The sequence below is a fragment of the Lactuca saligna genome, chromosome 1 (assembly GCF_052625555.1).
Source record: "Lactuca saligna cultivar CGN05327 chromosome 1, ASM5262555v1, whole genome shotgun sequence".
Taxonomy (NCBI): domain Eukaryota; kingdom Viridiplantae; phylum Streptophyta; class Magnoliopsida; order Asterales; family Asteraceae; genus Lactuca; species Lactuca saligna.
In genome coordinates, this window is record NC_136417.1 from 92,883,203 (window position 1) to 92,902,764 (window position 19,562).

Sequence of the window (19,562 nt, forward strand, 5' to 3'; positions counted from 1 at the left end):
CTATTATCTACCTGATCTTGGTTGTATTTATGACTCGTATATGCTAAGTAATCATAGGAGGAAATAGGTATAGTTCAGGTCATTTTCATACAAAGGCAATACACTATTTTCTAGTACAAAACACAGTTTTCTAAAGGAATGGTTAGCTAAGTACATACATACAAAAAGGTTGCATACTTATACAATTGTATTACATTACTTTTCTAAGATCAATGTAGATTTCACTCAAAAAGGACCAACACTTTTAACACTGAAATTGCCTAGTGAATACGTCAGAGTTATATGCAAAGTAGATCTGAAAAACAGTGCAATGTGTGTTTTCCGCCTCATTTCCTATTCCTTGTTTAGTTGTGGGCTTAGGTCAAAACCACACAATTGATTGTCTGTTCGATCTGGATTGTATATAACTTGTATCCACTAAGTGATTTCAGAAAGAACTAGTATGGGTCGCATTTCTTACAACTATTATAACATAAAATATTGGATTTTATGGAGGAATAAACTAAGGTTTTCATGGGACAACGAACATACTTTGTAAAACAAAAATGCATATGAACTCACCAACTTAAATGTTGATACACTTTCAAAACCACTTGTATTCTCAGGAAATTATTAGACAGGCACACGTTCTGATGTGAATTGTAATCTAGATTTTGAAAGTAATCATGGTTTAGATGAATGAGTAATGAATGATATGAACACCAAATGTAAATATTAATCAGCAAGTGTGTATTGAACAAAGAATTCTAATACAATCCTGGTTACAAAATAAGCAGAAAGACTCATCTCTACTTCTATCCTTAACCCCTATTTATAGGAAACATGAGTGTACAAAAAATACTAAGTCTAGACATTAGGCTTCGACATAAAAAGACATAGTAAATAGAGACATGCGAAATAGAACAAACAATGCTTCGACTTTTACAACTAATTGACTCAACATTCTCCCCCTTTGTAAATAGTCGAAGTCACTAAATTAGTGAGAACTTGAGCAACTGAGTGCATTGTCCTTCGAATGTCTGAGTACCAAGTGATTATCTTCTTCAATTCCTTCTTGTCTCCATCATTGTTCTTGGTGTAGTTATTCATACGAAAAATAAAGTCCGTATGTTGTGAAGTTGTGTATCTTTCGATCTCAGCAACTTGAAACAAGAATCTCTTTGTCTTTCCCTTTGTGTCTTTCCCTGTGAATACCATGCCAATTGGTTTGAGACAAATTTCACCATCAGCATATTTCATCAACTCTGGGTGAGGCTTCGTAGGTTCCATAGAAACATTAACCTTTCTTCCAAGACTTGAAGCAAGCTCTTCATCAGTTAAGGCCAAGCAATCATAGTAATTATCTATGAATATCTTGAGATACTCTAAACCAAGTCTGAACACATCTAAATCAGTTTCCTTCAGTTGGGTTGCTTCCATATCCTTCAAAATTATGGCTACCTGAATGAGATCATTGAGATTCATCAAAGGAAATTCAACAATTATAAAATCAAATGGTTTATTGTCTGCTCGAACCACAAAGTAACGAGAGTTCTGAAGCAGATTCTCGAACATTACGTCTTTCTTGATTGCCATCACTCTTTTTATCTTTACCAGGGACCAAACTTCATCTTGATTTTTCCCAAGTACGACATGAAATCGAAATTTCAAGTATGTGTACTCGTCAGGATCTTTGAATTTTTCACTGACCTTATACTGTGCAGTGATAAACATCATTTCATTAATTGGGAAGTCTAGTTGGCATATGTCTGAGTTCGAAGTGGCATATGGCTTTTTCTCAAATGAATACATGTGGTTCCCCAATACTTTGGATTCAATTGTTTCGAATGAGTATAACTTTGCAGGATCACCTTTGTTCATTATTGGTGGGTCATTTTCTCTTAGCCTCAGAATGCTTTGAATATGCCTCTGTTTCTCTATCTCAGCATCAATTTCACCTTTCTTCTCCTCCTTCGACTTTTCATGAGCAATTCCTTTTCCTTTCCCAATATTTAAAGTATCAGGATTCGCACTTGAACTTCCTTTATCTGCTGAACCAATTTTAATTCCTTTAGGAATTAATTTTGTAATTGGTTTTTATGTTACTATTGTTGATGGAATTGGGCTGGTATTCAAAGGTAATGTCGTTTTTAGTTGAGTCGAATGCAATATCCCAAGAACTTTCGCATCCTCCCCTTTACTTCCTTTTACTTCTCCCCCTTGCACCCCTGTGAAAGCAGGTGGGGCATTCTTTGGCAAAAGCGAAGTAAAATTTGTTATAGGAGCCAAAGCCTTCTGAATTGTCTGCTCCAACGAATTCACTTTCAGTGTTAGGAATTCAGGAGTTAAAATTGTTTGAGAAGTAGGCTTCGACACAATGCCCTTTAGTTCAACTAATAACTCAATGAGCTTAGTGAACTGCTCCTTGTCATCTTTTCTCTTGGCTTCGATAGTTGGCGCAGTTGATTGATAGTCTTTAACAATTTTTGTGACTACGTCAGCCACGATATCAAAACGTTGTTGCACTATCGAATTTTGAGAAGTAATTTGTTGAAGCTCTTTTGCAATCTCTTGCTTCAATTCTTCGACTTTCAAGTTCACGTCCTCCCTTACTTTCTTGACATCTTGGACAAAAAGAACATGACGTTCTTTTGTGATGTTGGGTCAAAAAATATGGTTTATACTTTGCTTTTCTATGAAAATATATTTTTCTATAATGTAATATGTAATTTTGTGGCTGTGTACGGCTGCACATGTGTGTACGGCCGCACACCCTGTGTATGGCCGTACACGCGTGTGCAGTTGTACACTCGTGTACTGCTGGGAGTGCTATAAATAAAGGAGTACATGTGGGAGTGTACGACCAGAGAAGTGAGAGAAACTAGCGCGGAACTAGTGTGTGTGTGAATCTCTTGTAAGGAGCATAACTCATATCATCAATACATTAGATTCATCTTAATTCTTCTTCTATTTCTCTTCTATATTGATCTGACATCATCCAATTGATTAGGATTCCACACCATCAATTGGATCTGATTGATACTCAAGCAATTTTGGGGACTTACAATTGGTATCAGAGCTTGGATTGTATCAGTCAATTTTGTCAGATTTGGAGCTTATTTGATCTTATTTTGGAAAGATAATTATGGTTTTGGATAGATCTCGGAAAAATAAGGGGGGTTTCTTCTTTGCATTTTTCATAAAAACGAGTTTTTGATCGAGTTGTGGAGCAAAAAAGGGTTAAAAACATCGTTTTCTCGCAAATTTGTTGAAAGTGTGCGGCCACTTGAAGGTGTGTGGCTCGGAGCACTTGAAGGTGTGCGGCTCGGAGTGTGCGGCTAAGGTGTGCGGCTCGAAGTGGCTCGGTGTACGGCTAGAGAAGACGACTTGGTGGACAGCCTCATATAAAAAAAAATAGGAAACGAAATTGAGGGTGCCGGGGATCCAACCCGGATCCTCTAGTTGTAGGGGTGTTCATTTGGATGGAGCGGTTCGATCCGATCCAATTAAGTAAATCCAAATTGATTTTGGTTTCCAAAATATGGATCCGAATAATCCAAACTAAATTCAAATCCGATCCAAAATATGGATCCGAATAATCCAAACTAAATTGGATCGGTTTTTATAATTCGGTTTTCAAAAACTAAAACATTTTAAAATGATATATCATTATAATATTATCCAATTTTTATAGAGAAGCAAAAAAATATTTAGTTGTGATTTAAAATTTATAAACTACTAAGAATCTATATTATGGTTTAATATTCAATAGATAAAGAACTTTTAAGAGAAAACACATATTAATGTGTTTTATTAGATGAAACTTTTTGAACTTATTTGAAAAAATAAATTATAAAATTAATAAACAGTTATAGTTATATTAAAATTAAATAAATAATAAATTGTTATTCGGTTTTTCTGGATTATTCTGTTCATGTTTTATAAACCAAAACCAATCCAAAGTAGTAATTCGATTTTGTTGAAAACCAATCCAAAAATCCGAATATCCGAACCAAATAGTGTAATCCAATTAGTCCAATTGGATAATTCGGTTTTATCCAAATAATGAACAGTCCTATCGAGCTGATCAAAGGCGTGTTTTACCAGTTGGACTCACAAGTCCTTTGTTTACATCCTTTGTAATTTAAATGATATAGTGTTCACAGCAAGATTGTTTACACATAAAAAAAGAAGGTGGATTTTTGGAGGTGCCAGGGATCAATCTCGGGTCTCCTCCCAACTCAACCAGCACCCCTTCCAACTCTTCTAGGCTGCAAGTTGATACATTCCTTCCCAATTTAATTCATAAGGCATCTTCATTTTGACCCTTCTTTCGCATTTTTTAAATCTTTAACCCAAAAATCATTTTTCTTTATATTTAAATTACTTTTTCAACCCCAAAACTTTAGTTTTTAATTTTTGACTTTTAATTTTGACTTTTTTACTTTAAAATTGGTCTTTTGACTTTCAAGTTTGACCATTGACTTTACACTTTGACTTTTTTCGTTTAATTTTTAGATTTTCAAATTTAGCCTTTCGGTTTGAGTTTTCAAGTTTGACTCTTTAAGTTTGATTTTTTAAATTTGAATTTGAAGGTTGACTTTCTCGGTTTTTAAGTCAAAGGGCAATTTAAAAAAAAAAAAAGGGAAAAATGAGTTTTGCATCAATTCCGGTAAATAAAGTTTCATATACTCCATCTTGTGAAACTACTATTAAATTTCTCCGAGATCAAATCGATTTATTAAAAAGAGAAAATGAGGACCTCAAATACGAAGGCTATACTCTTAGGAAAGGTCAGAAACCTTTAAAAGCACAATTAGAGGCCAAGACTAAGGACTTTAGGAAATTACAAGAAGATTACAGCAACAAGTGTGAAAATTATGATCACATTAAATGCAAACTTGCTGTTGTAACTGAAGAACTTGACGCTTTGAAAATTAAGTGTGGAAAAACAGATGTTAGTTTCAAAAATTACATTGTGTCAAGTAAGACACTCGAGTCCTTAGTAGAAAGACAATTGAGTTTTTAAGATAATCAAACCAAGGGTTTAGGGTATCACAGTATGCCACCTCCTTTTAATCACAACTATAACCCACCACTTGAGACCAATGAGGAAGAAATGTCTGCTCAGTATGACCAAACCCCTGCTCCAGATCAGTTAATACTGAACAATCAGGGCCAACTAAGGGTGTTGAGCTGAACGATACTAATGATTCTACTTCTTGTGAAGGTAAAGTAGTAGATGATGAGAACAAGGAGAAAACTATTGAACAAAGCAATGACTCCTTGAACTCTGAATCTGTTGCTTCGAACTCAGTTGCTTCTGATCAACCTGCTGTTGAGAAGTACAAGCCACCAAATCAAGTGAAACAACCGACTTGCTGCAAGTGTGCTTGTGGGAACAATCAGAAACGCGGCAAGGATACGCCACCAAGGGCAGGAACAAAATAACTTCATAGTGAAGAAAAAGACTTGTTTTCACTGTGGATGTCACACCCCAAAACCAGAACGGCGGAAACATTCTGGGGTGGATGATGTCATGTCAAGTATCACAACATATGCAGTATAGTAATCAAAGTACAACAACCAATGCATTAATAGTAATAGTTTTACAGGGTTTACATTACATTACATCATCAAGGTAATACAAGTAATAATATAGGTGCAGCTTGGTACTAAACTGTTTTCATCAAAAGCTCCTGAGATGTACCTGTCTATTGCTGACCTGAGAATATAAGTTATTTGAAAGCGAGTATCAGCATTTTTATAAATGCTGGTGAGTTCATAAGTATTTAGTATTATTTTGTTCAAATAACTTTATACAAGTAGTAGTATTTTAGAATTAAGAGTGTATTAGAGTCCTTTCCAGAAAATCCTATATTTTCTTAAATAAAAGTAGTCTACTACCAAGACCCGACAGTAATATATTTTAAATAGAATTTCTCTGAAATATTAACATTATCAAAACACGGTATTTGAGTTTAAAGGGAGTAGAAGGATATCTCTAGTAAAATAGAAGGGAAAATAGCATATGCCTCAGCAAAAGATACTGCTGACTAAGACAAAGAAATCATAGACTCCAGGAGAGTATCGAGTGAACGACACGCCTGGCTCAGTCTAACAAAAGGAGACATAGACCCCAGATGGTATCAAATGAAAGATACGTCGCAAGGCCCATAAAAAAATAGTGAAACACAGACCCCAGACAGTATCAACTGAATGATACGTCTAGCAAGGTCTAAAACAAAGAGTGAATGTGAACTTCTATGTAACCATGCTGATCGACAATAGAGTATCCGGTGACCCTCCAGGTCACGCGTAGAGGTAGTGGCAGTAGTAGTAGTGGCTTCATGTCACCCATGGGCCTTACCGGCGCAGACTGTAGCTAGTAGTCAGGGTGTGGGAGTGTCAGTCCCGTATAGATCTATACACATGATGTTCGCTCTCCTTCCTGGAGACTCTGGTTTCACAGCGTTGGGGCAATGAAGCACCTAAATGGGAAATAGTGTGTCACATTCTAAAGCAAGAGAGAGACATAGAGAGAGAGAGAGAGAGAGAGATAAAGTGAGAGATAGAGTCTCCTAACTATTCCTATAATAGTTACTAGTGTCTCTGATCTATGACTGACGAGTGGGAGGATGCCCTTGCTACCCAAGCGAAGTGAATTGATCGATGTAATCCTATATGTCTATGCTTGTATACATAATATATAACTAATGATCAAAAGACCTTCGGATGGATATCCGATCCACCAGACCACATCTCAACGAAGAAAAGGAAATAGGGCGAACGAGCCTTCCTAAGTCCTTTAATCGTTATTTATAAATATCCATACAAGCACAGACATACATCTAACTAAGTAGAAGCGTGTCGTGAAGTAGGAGTGTATCGTGAAGTATAAGCGTATTGTGAAGTAGGAGCGTTAAAAAAGTAGAAGTGCTAATAAGGTATAAGCGTTTACCAAGTAATAGCATTAATGAAGTAGGAGTGGTTCGTGAAGTAGTAGCATTGATAAAGTAGGAGTCTTAATAAGTGGAAGCGTGAATAAGTAGGAGCGTTTACAAAGTAGGAGCGTTTACAAGTAGAAGCGTATCATGAAGTGAAAGTGGATCACGAAGTAAAAGTGGATCACGAAGTAGGAGCGTAAACAAGTATAAGCGTATCTCGAATTAGAATGATTAATAAAGTAATAGTATTTAACTAAGTAGGAGTATTAATTAAGTAGAAGTATAACAAAGCAGTAGTATCTTACAAGTAAGAGTATAAAAACATGGAAGAAAACCATGATGAAAACTTTGGAAAACCTTTATACTGAAGAAAATCACAACTTGGTATTCTTTTGTAAAATAAGTTTGAAAAGCTTTAGAAATCCTTTGGGAACCTTTCATAAACAAGTTTTAAATGAAACTTTGATAAAACAATATAAGTAAAAGTTGAACAAGTAACGATGTTTTAGAAAACCATTTACAGTATCATTCTCGGTAAAACGGTTAACAGTGTAGTAAATCCTTGTGCATGTGGGTTATCAATCACATGTGATTGATATGATAACTGGCATGTTTAACTTGTATCCCCCCCCCCCATAAAAGCATGTAAAAACATTTAAAAGGTTAATTCAGGGGTATGAACTCACCTCATGTAAGTGGATCCGACGAAGGTGCCGGTTAGGTGCTCGGTGTCAAGTAAAGACTTGAACACACTTAGTGACCTATTAACATATGATAACATATGTTTACATACAATTAGTACATATAATACTAATTAAACAAGTATACGCATCCTAAAGTGCGGAAAACACTTTGGTTAAGTGCTAGGGGTGTCCCGGGTAATATCTATGGGTATGTATGGCCTAGATAGGGAGTTTACTCTTCAAGAGTAAACTCTTTATAGAGGTCACGGCCTTAAGACCATGTCCCCATGAGTTTACGGTCATAAACTCATGGTGGAGGTGTTCTAGGATGCTAAATGGTCTTATCTCACTCATAGAATTAGGCTAGGTCCAAATATAATGCATATGAAGGGGTTTAATGTCTTAAATGGACCATTTGAGGAGTTTACGGCCCTAAACAAGGAGTTTACGGCTGTACGCTCCTATATGCATGTTCTTTTGGTGTTTTAAGGGGATAAATGATAGAGAATAAAATCCTATGCATTTTTCCAAGTCAAATGGGGAGTTTAGGGCATCATTTGGGCACTTTCTTGGAGTTTATGGCCCATGGACCTTTCCTAGGGGGGTTTACGGCTGTAAACTCCTATTTCCTTGGATTAATTGAAGTTTAAGGCCTTTACATCTATGGGATTGCTTCTAGATATTTTTCCAAGGCCATAGGAGACGTTTGTGGGCATTTCTAACACATAAACTTGATTTTACTCCCTATTAAGAAGAGTTTACGGCCCAAGCATGTTCTTGGGTAGTAAACTCAAGTTTACTCCCCAAAATGTTAGTTCAAGGTGTTCTAAGTCCGAATATGTAAGTCTATAAGTCATATCTAAGTCTTATGGGCAATTTAGAGGGGTTTTGGGGCTTAAAAACCCCAATTAATGGTGTTCACGGTCCAAGAGTGTTCTTGGGCCGTAAACACATAATCTTGCCCCTATTTTATGTCTTAAACTCGAATTTTCATGCTAAATAAGCTATACAAAAAGTTAGGGTAGATTGCTTACTCGTTTGGGGCTCGAAACGGACGATTTTTGGCTCGAAAATAAGTTGTAGAGAGAGAGTGTAGAGAGAGAGTAAAAAGGGTGGAAATGAAGTTTACTCTCCCTTATATAGGGGTTGGAGTTGGGGCTCAATGTAAATCTACCCGATACTGCCGTTAAACGGGGCTTTTGGTCGCACCCAATTTAGTGGTCGTATTTTGACTTGGTTGAAACTAAACATTTTTCAAAGGAAAATTTTGGGGTGTTTCTAATTTATTTCTACCCTTTCCAAGTCATTATAAAAATCCCAAATAAATTAACCAGTCCAAAAGGTTAAAAGACAGTTAAATAAAACGAGGCTTATTAACGGAAAAGGGGTTAAAAATGACGGAATAAATTTCGGGTTGTCACATCATCCCCCCGTTAGAGGGAATTTCGTCCCGAAATTCAGGTTTAGGCACGGAAGTAGGTATGAATGACCGAGTAGAGGCAGGTGGGTACTACCTATTCGGTTTGTCCTTGCACTCCCAAGTGAACTCTAGCCTGTGCTTGGCGTTCTAACAAAACTTCACTTACGGGATGCGGATTCCGTCTCGTGGTATGTCTACGAAGCTAGGGTTCTCAATGGTTTCTATCAAGATGAGTGGGATACGAAGGGTGACGTTGGGCAAACACTTATCAATTCTAAGGAGTGGATTGATCTGTGGTGAAACTTGTGAAATATCCGAAAGTAGTAGTGGTCTGAAGATGGTTGGACCAATCTCTGTGAGGATTCTCAGATGGTCCTAAGCTCTCGGAAGCGTAGAGCTTTTCAGTACTTAGAACATAGTGTACTTCTATGGCGAGATCATCACTGGCGTGATTGCCATTACGAAGTTCCTAAGGTTCTCTCTCATACTGGAAGTGTATGTTGGATTAGTGTCTAAGTCCATAACTATTTTGGTATATACTTGACCTGATGGAGCATGGTCCTTTTGGGTTGCCTTCACCAAAGCAACTTGATTGGAGAAATAAATAAAGAGAGAGGTTATTATGATTTATTAATATGGTATAAGAATAATATATTAAAGGAGAAATCATATTTGTTTAATTAATATTGGTCAATAATTAATTTTGTGATCAAATGTAATTAAGTAAACTAGAGGGGTTGAATTGTAATTATGTGATAGTTGCAAAATAGGGCAATGGTTATCCTTGTTAAAGGATGGACGAATTCAAGGATAAGGATATCCTTAAAATCATCCAAGGTCCAAGAGATAGGGGTTTTCAAGGCTTATCTTATGGTTGCTTGATGGGCAAGTAACTAGATAAGGATAAGGACTGAAACCTTAATCCCAACCTTATATAAAGACCCCTAAGGCCTTAGGACTTCGTAGACTTGATCCCTAGAGCATCTAAGGACGAATTCCTACCTCTCTCCTCTCTCTTTATACCTTCTACATTTGCTCTTGGTGTTTGTAAGCCATTAGAGGAGTGACACTTGTGACTCTAAGCCTTCCAAAGTCAATTCAAGGAGGAATTGGGATTATTATTGCTACATAACAATCAAGGTAATATTATAAACCTAATTATATGTTAATATTGATTTCCATATGCTAGAATTAGGGTTTGTAGTCTTGGATTCAAAGCATGTACAATAGAGAAACCTAGATCCAAGCATTAGGGTTTGTATGAGCACATAGGATGTCTTATGACCAAAAACCATCGGTGGTATCAGAGCCTAGCTTGGTTTCAATTGTATTGATGCATAGTATATCTAAAAAATTCGATTTTTGGTGTTTTGGAGGATGGACTCGCCGAGACCAAGGTGACTCGACGAGTCCAGGCTTGACTCGACTAGTCAACTCGTGAGATAGAGCTTATCTCGGGATTTCTTGTTGTTTTTGCATTGGGATAGTTACCTTATCATGTTAGATCAATATTAATCCGATTATATGATATATTTGACAATATTTTTGATCTAATTGAAGATATTTAGCAATTAATAAGATAATTGTTTCCTTATAAGATAATTGATTAATTATTTTGAGTAAATTGATAAATTGTTTTGCAAGAAATCATTAAATAAATCAAATATGAATAATTATGTGATTTAGATTATTTGTTATTTGATCCTTATGTTATGTAATGTTTCATATTTTTCCCCTTTAGGTTTTATAGTTTAAATTTGAACCCAAAAGTTTTTTTGTGTTGAAATTTAAATAGTTGAAACCCTAATGTTTTGAAAAAAGGTTTCAAAACTTGCCCTCAAGTTTTGGAATTTAAATTTTGATTAAATGGTTTAATTTTGATGTATATTTAAATTCTGAACCCTAATGTCTTGAAATGTTTAAAAACTTGCCCTCATGTTTTGGAATTTAAAAGTTGATTAAAAGTTTAATTAGGAATGTTAAATTCTAAAACTCTAGTATAGTTTTGAAAAAGTTCAAATCACACCCTTATGGTTTTATTAATTAATTAAGGTGTATAATTAATAGAGATTTAATAAATCCATAAAAGTTTAGGTTTACAATTTAATTGAATTAAAAGTATAATTGTTAAATTAGACCACCTAGTATTTTGAAAGTATAAAATACACCCTATACTATATATAACACAAAAAGTCTAACATTATATACATGTATAACTAAAAGTCAGTGTTACCGTTAGTAGGCCTCATTCACGAAGCTGGTCTATAAGGGGTGTTTAAGGAAATTGCCTATAAAATGGCGATTGTATGGGTATCCACTCTTACCCACCGCACTCTTGACTAGTGGAGGGTCGTTAGCCGAACGGGTAGGATAGGAAAAAAAAACCTTCCATTATAAGTATAATGAAGTATAAAAGTAACTAAATGTTTTCATAAAGTTCCCAATCTTAGTTACTTAGGCAAAAGTGAATTGATGCAATTCCATGAAATTACACTTTGTGCCCTTGCAAAGACGTTAGTGGAGCGTGTGTGGTTTACTGACACACTAAATGGTTCTAAGCAAAGGTAGCAAAGGGCGACTCAATGTTTGTCATAGTTCGGTGGAGCGTGTGTGGTTTACCGGCACATCGAATAGGTGACTGTAACATGTGAGGGCACCATGTAAGTTTGCATGGTTATTCCCACCCGCTTTGTGATCCTCGGCATCCCAGTCACAAACAAGAGGGGCATATCGAGATTTAAACATGCCACTGAAGTGTTCAATGAATCTCAAAGGATCTAGGAGTTTTCATAGATTTAAAACTTAAATTTCTTTTTCATTTTTCATGGTGGAAATTAGTGAATCGACATTCACTTACCTTCAAATGTTCTGCAATTTGGGTTACGGCATCCCTCTCCCGAGTTATAGAATATTGTGTTGGGTCCTAGCCTTAGTATCTCATTTGGGTGATTTACTAAGGACTCAATCAATCAACTAACTTGAATTCGTTTTCTCCCGTTTTGTAGATGTCAAAGTTCGACAACTATGGTCTTCCCAAATCCCGTGGAACAAGCTTTCCACATGAAGATGATATTCCACGATTCGATCGAAGAACAAGAAATCATGCTTCACTTCCTCCACCTCCTCCAATTATTCTCCCTAACCCACAAGTTCAAAGGCTTGAAAAGTTCAAGATCACTCAATCCCTTTTGGCAAGTAAATATAAAGAAGGAAAGTCGGTGTGTGCACACGTCCTAGGGATGAAGTCACAGATTGATAGGTTAAGAATGTTGGGATCCGTTGTCTGTGAGGAAATCGCTGTTGATTGGGTTCCTTAGTCACTTCCTAACTCATATAGTGAGTTCGTAAGAGAGTACTATATGATGAACCGCGACATGACCCTTATAGATCTCACATATATGCTTATTGCTGCTGAATCAGCAATGGTTTGGCGCTATAGAAAAGCGAAGATGATTGGTGAATCTGCCTTCAAGACCTCTATGGATATAGACAATGGCAACGAAAGACATGCTATGATCAAAAAGTCTGATCATAAGAGAAAGGCAATGTCTGAAGTAGTTCCATGTCATGTTCCAAAAGAGTCAATTTGCTTTTATTGCCAAGAGAAAGGGCATTGGAGACGAAGCTGCCCAATTTACCTAAGAGATCTAAGAGATGGGAGAGTCGAAACGTATGGCTCTAATACAGGTAAAATCTAATAACTAACTCTTTTAAGCCTCTATTCTGGATTCTTAATACATAATGTGATAAGATTACAATTGATGTTTTGTAGAATCGAATAAAAGAATGGAAGCTTAAGGCAAGATGTGAGCAAAATCTAACCGTGAAGGAATGGATTTCGATCGCATTTCTCGAAAATTAGATTCTTGAGCTACTACTTAGAGTTAGAATTAAAGTGCTAAGAAAGATGTATTAGCATAGTTGTTGAATGAATTGCATTGTAAGCACAAATTTTTCTGCAACAAAATAAATTTTGATTTTATATTATTTATTTATCCTTGCAATGGCGTATATGAAAAATTGATGTTTGAATGTTTCTATTATTAGCAATAATGGATTTGGTTCTTATTATTTTATTTATGGAAAGTCGAAGAATTTACCAAATAAGGAAAGTTTATCATCGCCCAAGTTTCAATTGGACAGAAACTTGGAATCATGCAACTTGGTTGCACAATGAATGAGAAATTTCATATTAGACTAATTGGTTGACAAAGTGTCAAGTGAAGGACTAGGATATCGAGCACACAAAGTTGCGTGTTGATCAAGTCCACCATAAGAGTAACAAAGATATTCGCCATGATTTACTAAAGGTTTAGTAAATATGATTATACGTATAAGATTAAGTGTAATTCGGAATTGATTAAAAAGGTTTAAATCAATAGCAAAACGAATAAGAAGAATCAAGTAGGCAGAAAGATAAAAGTTTCTCCGTTGTAAGAAGAATGGAGAGTAGCTTTTATGCTTTATGATAGGTCTTAATGATTAAGAACCATATCTCAATTGATCCTCTAAGTGAGTCTTAGTACAATTGTATGTCTAAGTAGAGAGATCAAGAATTGCAGAAATGGTTAAATCAAGAAGTCAATCGTACTTCGTTCCAAAACAAGTCTTAGAGTTAAGATTGTGACATTGAGTAATAAGTATTAAGAAGTTTTATAACATTCATCAAATGTGGAAAGTTATGATGTCTTGGATAAGACAAAGACCAACTAGGACCAATTTATGAAATGTTTTGATAAAAACTACACTAACTCTTGAATATTTGTTTGTCAAGAAATGGTTATTGACAAAGACAATCTTATATGTCAAGGAGTCAGTGGGAGTCTTAATGGTCTTGAAAGGTTTCAAAAACAAATCAAATAAACCTTATCGATCATCACTAGCACACGAGATGAGGTTATTTTGTTTCTGTGCTGTTCCAATTGAGTTAATTATGCATGTGAGTTCTATGAGATCTCGTTTTGAACGCATAAAAGGCAAAGCACCTTAATCAATGAAAGGTACATTGATAGGAAAAAGGTGAGATGCTTAACTAATTGGAAGACATGGTGGGCAGTTGTGCTACCATAGGGCAAGAAATAAAGATTAAGAAAGTTCAATCCATATGAGTTTGAATTTGTCGTTAACTTTGGTTTTAACAAATTCACATGGATAGGAACACATACACCGTTTAAATCTAAGTGTCATAAGATTTCCTCCTTCAAAAAAATGATTGTGAGGAAATTCTTTCACTAAGAAAGATTTTAAGAAGATAGTGATTGTAAAATTGCATTCTCGAATTCGATTATGGTTACGGTATCCCTTTCCATAATTTGAATTGTGAGGTTTGGCAATTAGTCTTAATTGTTTAGACACACATATAAGCTATCTAAGGAAAAGGTGTATATGTTTAAGAGGCCTTGATAAAAGATTATCAAAGCATTAAGTATTAGAAACATGGACTTAAAAATTCAATAAGTATTGTTTTTCTGAAAGTTAAGATGTTTATAAATACATGTCGAAGCTAGTGGGAGCATAAGTGTTATGTTTTGTAATAATCATCATGATAGTGGGAGCATAAATGTTATGATTGTATGATTATTAAGGCACGTGTTGCAAGTTGGCAATATTAATTATAGAAAACAAGAGTTATACCTTGCAAAGTAGTAAGGGTTGTAAAGTTGTTTTGCTATAATTAAGGGAGAGAATATTATGCGTGATTTCAAATCTAAAGGCTTAGGTTGAGAAATGTTAATAAACTTAGTCAAGGGTACATAGTTTGTTCTTTAAATTTCGATTATGATTATGGCATTCCTCTTCACAATTCGAATTTTGAGAACATAGCAAATAAAACATTATGCATCCTGTCCCATACGCTTCGGGTATAGGATCGATTGCAAATGCTTTAATATTTGACCATTCTAAAATTTTCCAAATGTCGAGCGCATTTAGAGGTAAAAGGGACTAGAATTGGTTTTGACTAAAATAATTAAACAACTATCAAAGGACAATCCAAAGTTCGACGAGGATTGGTCGCTTGTGAGTAGTTGGAAGTATAGTATTGGAAAATATGGAAATGTTTCCATATTGGATGGACCATATCGACATCATCACGAATAGATAAGATTCTATTAAGAATGAGTTGTCATATGGAAAATATGGAAGCGTGTCCATACTGGGAATTGAATATTGAAAATCTATGTCTAGATTAGAAACTGTTATGCAAGAGGATGTTCAAAGGAATGTACTTTGAGTGAGAGACATCATATCTAAGGAATTGTCTTGTAACAATCTCCGATAGAGGACTTTGTAATATCATTGGCAATAGTCTTTGTGACTTTGGTGTAGTGACATTACGAAAGGATAGTTGCATAGAATGTTAGAATCTAGCATATTCTATAAGTAACAAGAATTTGATATTCTTTAACTTATGAAAAAATAGATTTGGAGCTGTGAAATGAAAAGGATTGGAAATGTGTTCAATGTGATCTATTTTACAAAGTAAGAACCATAGGTAAACATTGTGTGCATGCTAGGAGCATGGGACAAGTGTAATAATTCAAGTAAGAAGTTAATTACCCGAAACGACAAATAATGAGTAATCAATATGGTGATAAATAAAAAGCGTTTTATTTATACTCAAAGGTTTGAGGCCATATGGGATTAGTATTATTCTTTTGTTTCACATTTGCATGTTTTGACTTCCAGAATAATTGAGTTTATTAAGAATAATCGAATTATTCAAATGGGCCACAGTCATTCATATGTTGGAAGTAGATATGAATGAAGACTGTCGTGAATTGGTGTCTGGATTGTCTAAAAGAGTATTAGACATAAGCAAATGTTTGCTGCAACGTTCATGAGTGCTTATGAATATGATTTGAGCATTGGATTAAACCCACGTTCACTTGGATCACTCCATGAAATTGTATCACGAGTGATTGGTGAGACGATAACATCTTATATTCTTGAAACCGAGATGTGTGAGTTGTATCTTGTGAATCGGTTGCACATTGATAATATGTAAATGCACTAGTAACTTGGTGTTATAAAACATATTGTTGTGTGTGATTCGGTGCGTGAGTGCAAGCGAGCATTGTATCAAAGTTTATCCATTCCTTTTATTCAAAGTAGGATAAAGGCGATATCTTTTGGGCCCCTCGATGGTTTAGTGGTGACAAACGTAAATGCTCGGCTGGGCTAGGGCTAATTTGATTTGTTCAATTAGTCAGTCGTCATAAATCGGGAATCGAGATATAGTACAAAGAGAATGATTTGAAATCATGTCTCATACGATATCTAGAATGGAGGAATATATGATCCCTTATCTAAGGACACGCGTATATGATAGGATCAGAGTTGACAGCGGCTTTGGAAAGCTACGATTGCAGATCAGGATCTGAAGTCATATGCAAAATAGTTGTTAGACTTATCCAAGTGGGAGACTGTTTGATTAGTGTCTAAGTCCACAACTATTTTGGTATGTACTTGACCCGATGTTGCATGGTCCTTTTGGGTTGCCTTCACCAAAGCAACTTGATTGGAGAAATAAATAAAGAGAGAGGTTATTATGATTTATTAATATGTTATAAGAATAATATATTAAAGGAGAAATCATATTTGTTTAATTAATATTGGTCAATAATTAATTAAGAATTAATTTTGTGATCAAATGTAATTAATTAAACTAGAGGGGCTGAATTGTAATTATGTGATAGTTGCAAAATAGGGAAATGGTTATCCTTGTTAAAGGATGAACGAATTCAAGGATAAGGATATCCTTAAAATCGTCCAAGGTCCAAGAGATAGGGGTTTTCAAGGCTTATCTTATGGTTACTTGATGGGCAAGTAACTAGATAAGGATAAGGACTGAAACCCTAATCCCAACCCTATATAAAGACCCCTAAGGCCTTAGGATTTCGTACACTTGATCCCTAGAGCATCTAAGGATGAATTCCTACCTCTCTCCTCTCTCTTTATACCTTCTCCATTTGCTCTTCGTGTTTGTAAGCCATTAGAGGAGTGACACTTGTGACTCTAAACCTTCCAAAGTCAATTCAAAGAGGATTTGGGATTGTTATTGCTACATAACAATCAAGGTAATATCATAAACCTAATTATATGTTAATATTGATTTCCATATGCTAGAATTAGGGTTTATATTCTTGGATTCAAAGCATGTACAATAGAGAAACCTAGATCCAAACATTAGGGTTTGTATGAGCACATAGGATGTCTTATGACCAAAAACCAACAGTGTAGTCCTTCAGGTTGGTTCTTAGAATGCTCGGGTTGTCCTTGGTTTCGAGTTTCCTATCTATTGGCTTTTAGAGACTTTCTAGATCATCGGATGGGTTGTGTGTCTAAGGGTACTTGTTTGTTGTAGAGTGTCCTTCTCAATCTTGTGCAAAATGAACCTGTACTTCTGATTCTTGAGATATTTCTAGCGGAAACCCTCAGGTTCGGGGAGATAAGGTTTCACCAGACGAGTGTTGGACTATCTCGGGAGGTGGTTCTGCTATTTCTGTGCAAGATAGTATTCGTGGAACACCTAGTAGTCCTCTGAGTCTCTAAGACGTTGGTTTAATTGAGTGCGGAAAGTGGTTGCTCTTGTATAACCCATCGACTAATGGACTGGTGTCAAGCCTGTAATCTCCTCGAGATCTGGGTTATAAGACTTAACGTAACTACTTTCGCACTTTGATCAAGTATTCTTGGCTGCGAAGGTTATCATGTGGTTCTTTGTATTCTAGTGCTCGCTTCGGAGAATGCAGTCTATCGTCTATAGGGCGACGGTGACTTCTTCCGAGCGAGAGGGCGGAGGGTCCTAGGCACTACTCGTCTGTAACGGGGTGGAAGAAGTGCCTGAGTAATGCGAACATCTTCGGCAACTACTCTTCCGAAGGTTCTGAGTTTTCTTGGTCTAGGTAAAATCTAGTGAGTATAGGGTTCCATCACTCGGAACTTTAATCTCCTGATCCACTCTTCTCAGAGTTTAATTTATCGCAGCTCTTGGATTTCCGGGATATTCGCTGTGATGCTTAATTTGTGGGATTAAACTTGAACGGATCGTCGTAGTCAATGTCCTTGACTCTTACGACTCAGATATCTTTACCAACCGAGGGTGTTTAGCTACTATGTTGGCTTAACCGGGATGACAACAAACTTCAGATCTGTGGTCATTACAGTAGCTCAACCCGCAAGGGTTCTCTTGACTGCAGCTCCCGTTCCATGGGATAGGATGAAGGGTCTTTCTGGGGGACCTACGAACTATGTTTCGGGTGGTTATTGTCTTCTGGAATTCTTGCAGTGTCTTTCACTTCCGTTTCTATCTGTCTAAGGAGGGTTGGTTAACAGCGCGGTACCCCTCTCCTGGGTACTTCGGAAGGTTTGAAATAAGGGTGACGACTGACGGATCGCATTAGTCTTTATTATTTTTATTATTTTAGGTTCGGAAGAACCCTTATTTGCAGAATGGCTATGGAGAAAGTTCTTTTTACACAACACTAAGGATTTAGACATGGTTGCACGAAGTTGAACCATGATTGATAGAGGCGTCGAAGTTGGCACACATCGACATGATATAAAATGAGGGTCAATAGAGTCATGTGTCGGATGGGCACACAGGTTCTAGGCGTCTCGGGTTTCGTCCTGTGTATCACTGTCGCGGATACTTGGACCAATAGAGTTGACGTGGAACTATAGAGAGTCCAAAATGTTTCTGAATAGAGTACCTTTTCATGAATGGATTCTCACGAGGCATTTCTATAATCACCTCACATATACTAGTCATGTATAATTAAGGTGGGGACGACTGTTGATTGAGCGACTCCGCATTAAATCTACAGTGCTGCGACTTTCGCCTTAACGGGGAATTTAGCCTTTTTAATGTTTTTGGTTAGTTATCTGAGATCGAGAGATGTACCAAAATCTACCGGATTCCTTGATGGTTCTCCCTAAGCATTAGGGTCACACTCCTCCTGAGTCTTTGCTGTTTCCTTCAGTTTGGATAGTTCTTCTTGAAGTGTCCATCCTTACCACATAGGTGGTAAACTGGGTTGTCTGCCACATTGGTGGTTGACGTAATAAACTCAACCGGGGTTCTGCAGACGCGAGCAGTATGCCGAATCATGTGGCACCTAGCACAATAGAGATCCTGGCATACACCATGATGATGGTAGCTACACTTGCTGCAGTGGGGAAGGTTACCTAAGTATGGTCTCCTAGGTGTAGGGATGGAAGGGTTGGCATGGATATTAACTGTCTCAGCTCGTTGCCTTATGAAAGGTCCTTGAGCCGAGGTCCTTCCTTCCTCGTTCTTAAACTTTCTCTTCGGTGGACTCGGTTGAGGTTCTTCGGTGGCTGGGTATGCAGGTGTTGGTTGTTGTTGTCCGTTACTAGGATCGGAATTTACGATAGGGCTCTTGCTAACATTGGCGTTGTTAGCATTCAGTTGAGCCAAGACAACTGCTACGGCTTCTGAAACTGCAGCTTGGAACGTAGCTTCATCGAATAGGAGAGTCGGTTTCTTGCTAGTGGATTGGTTAAGCTTTC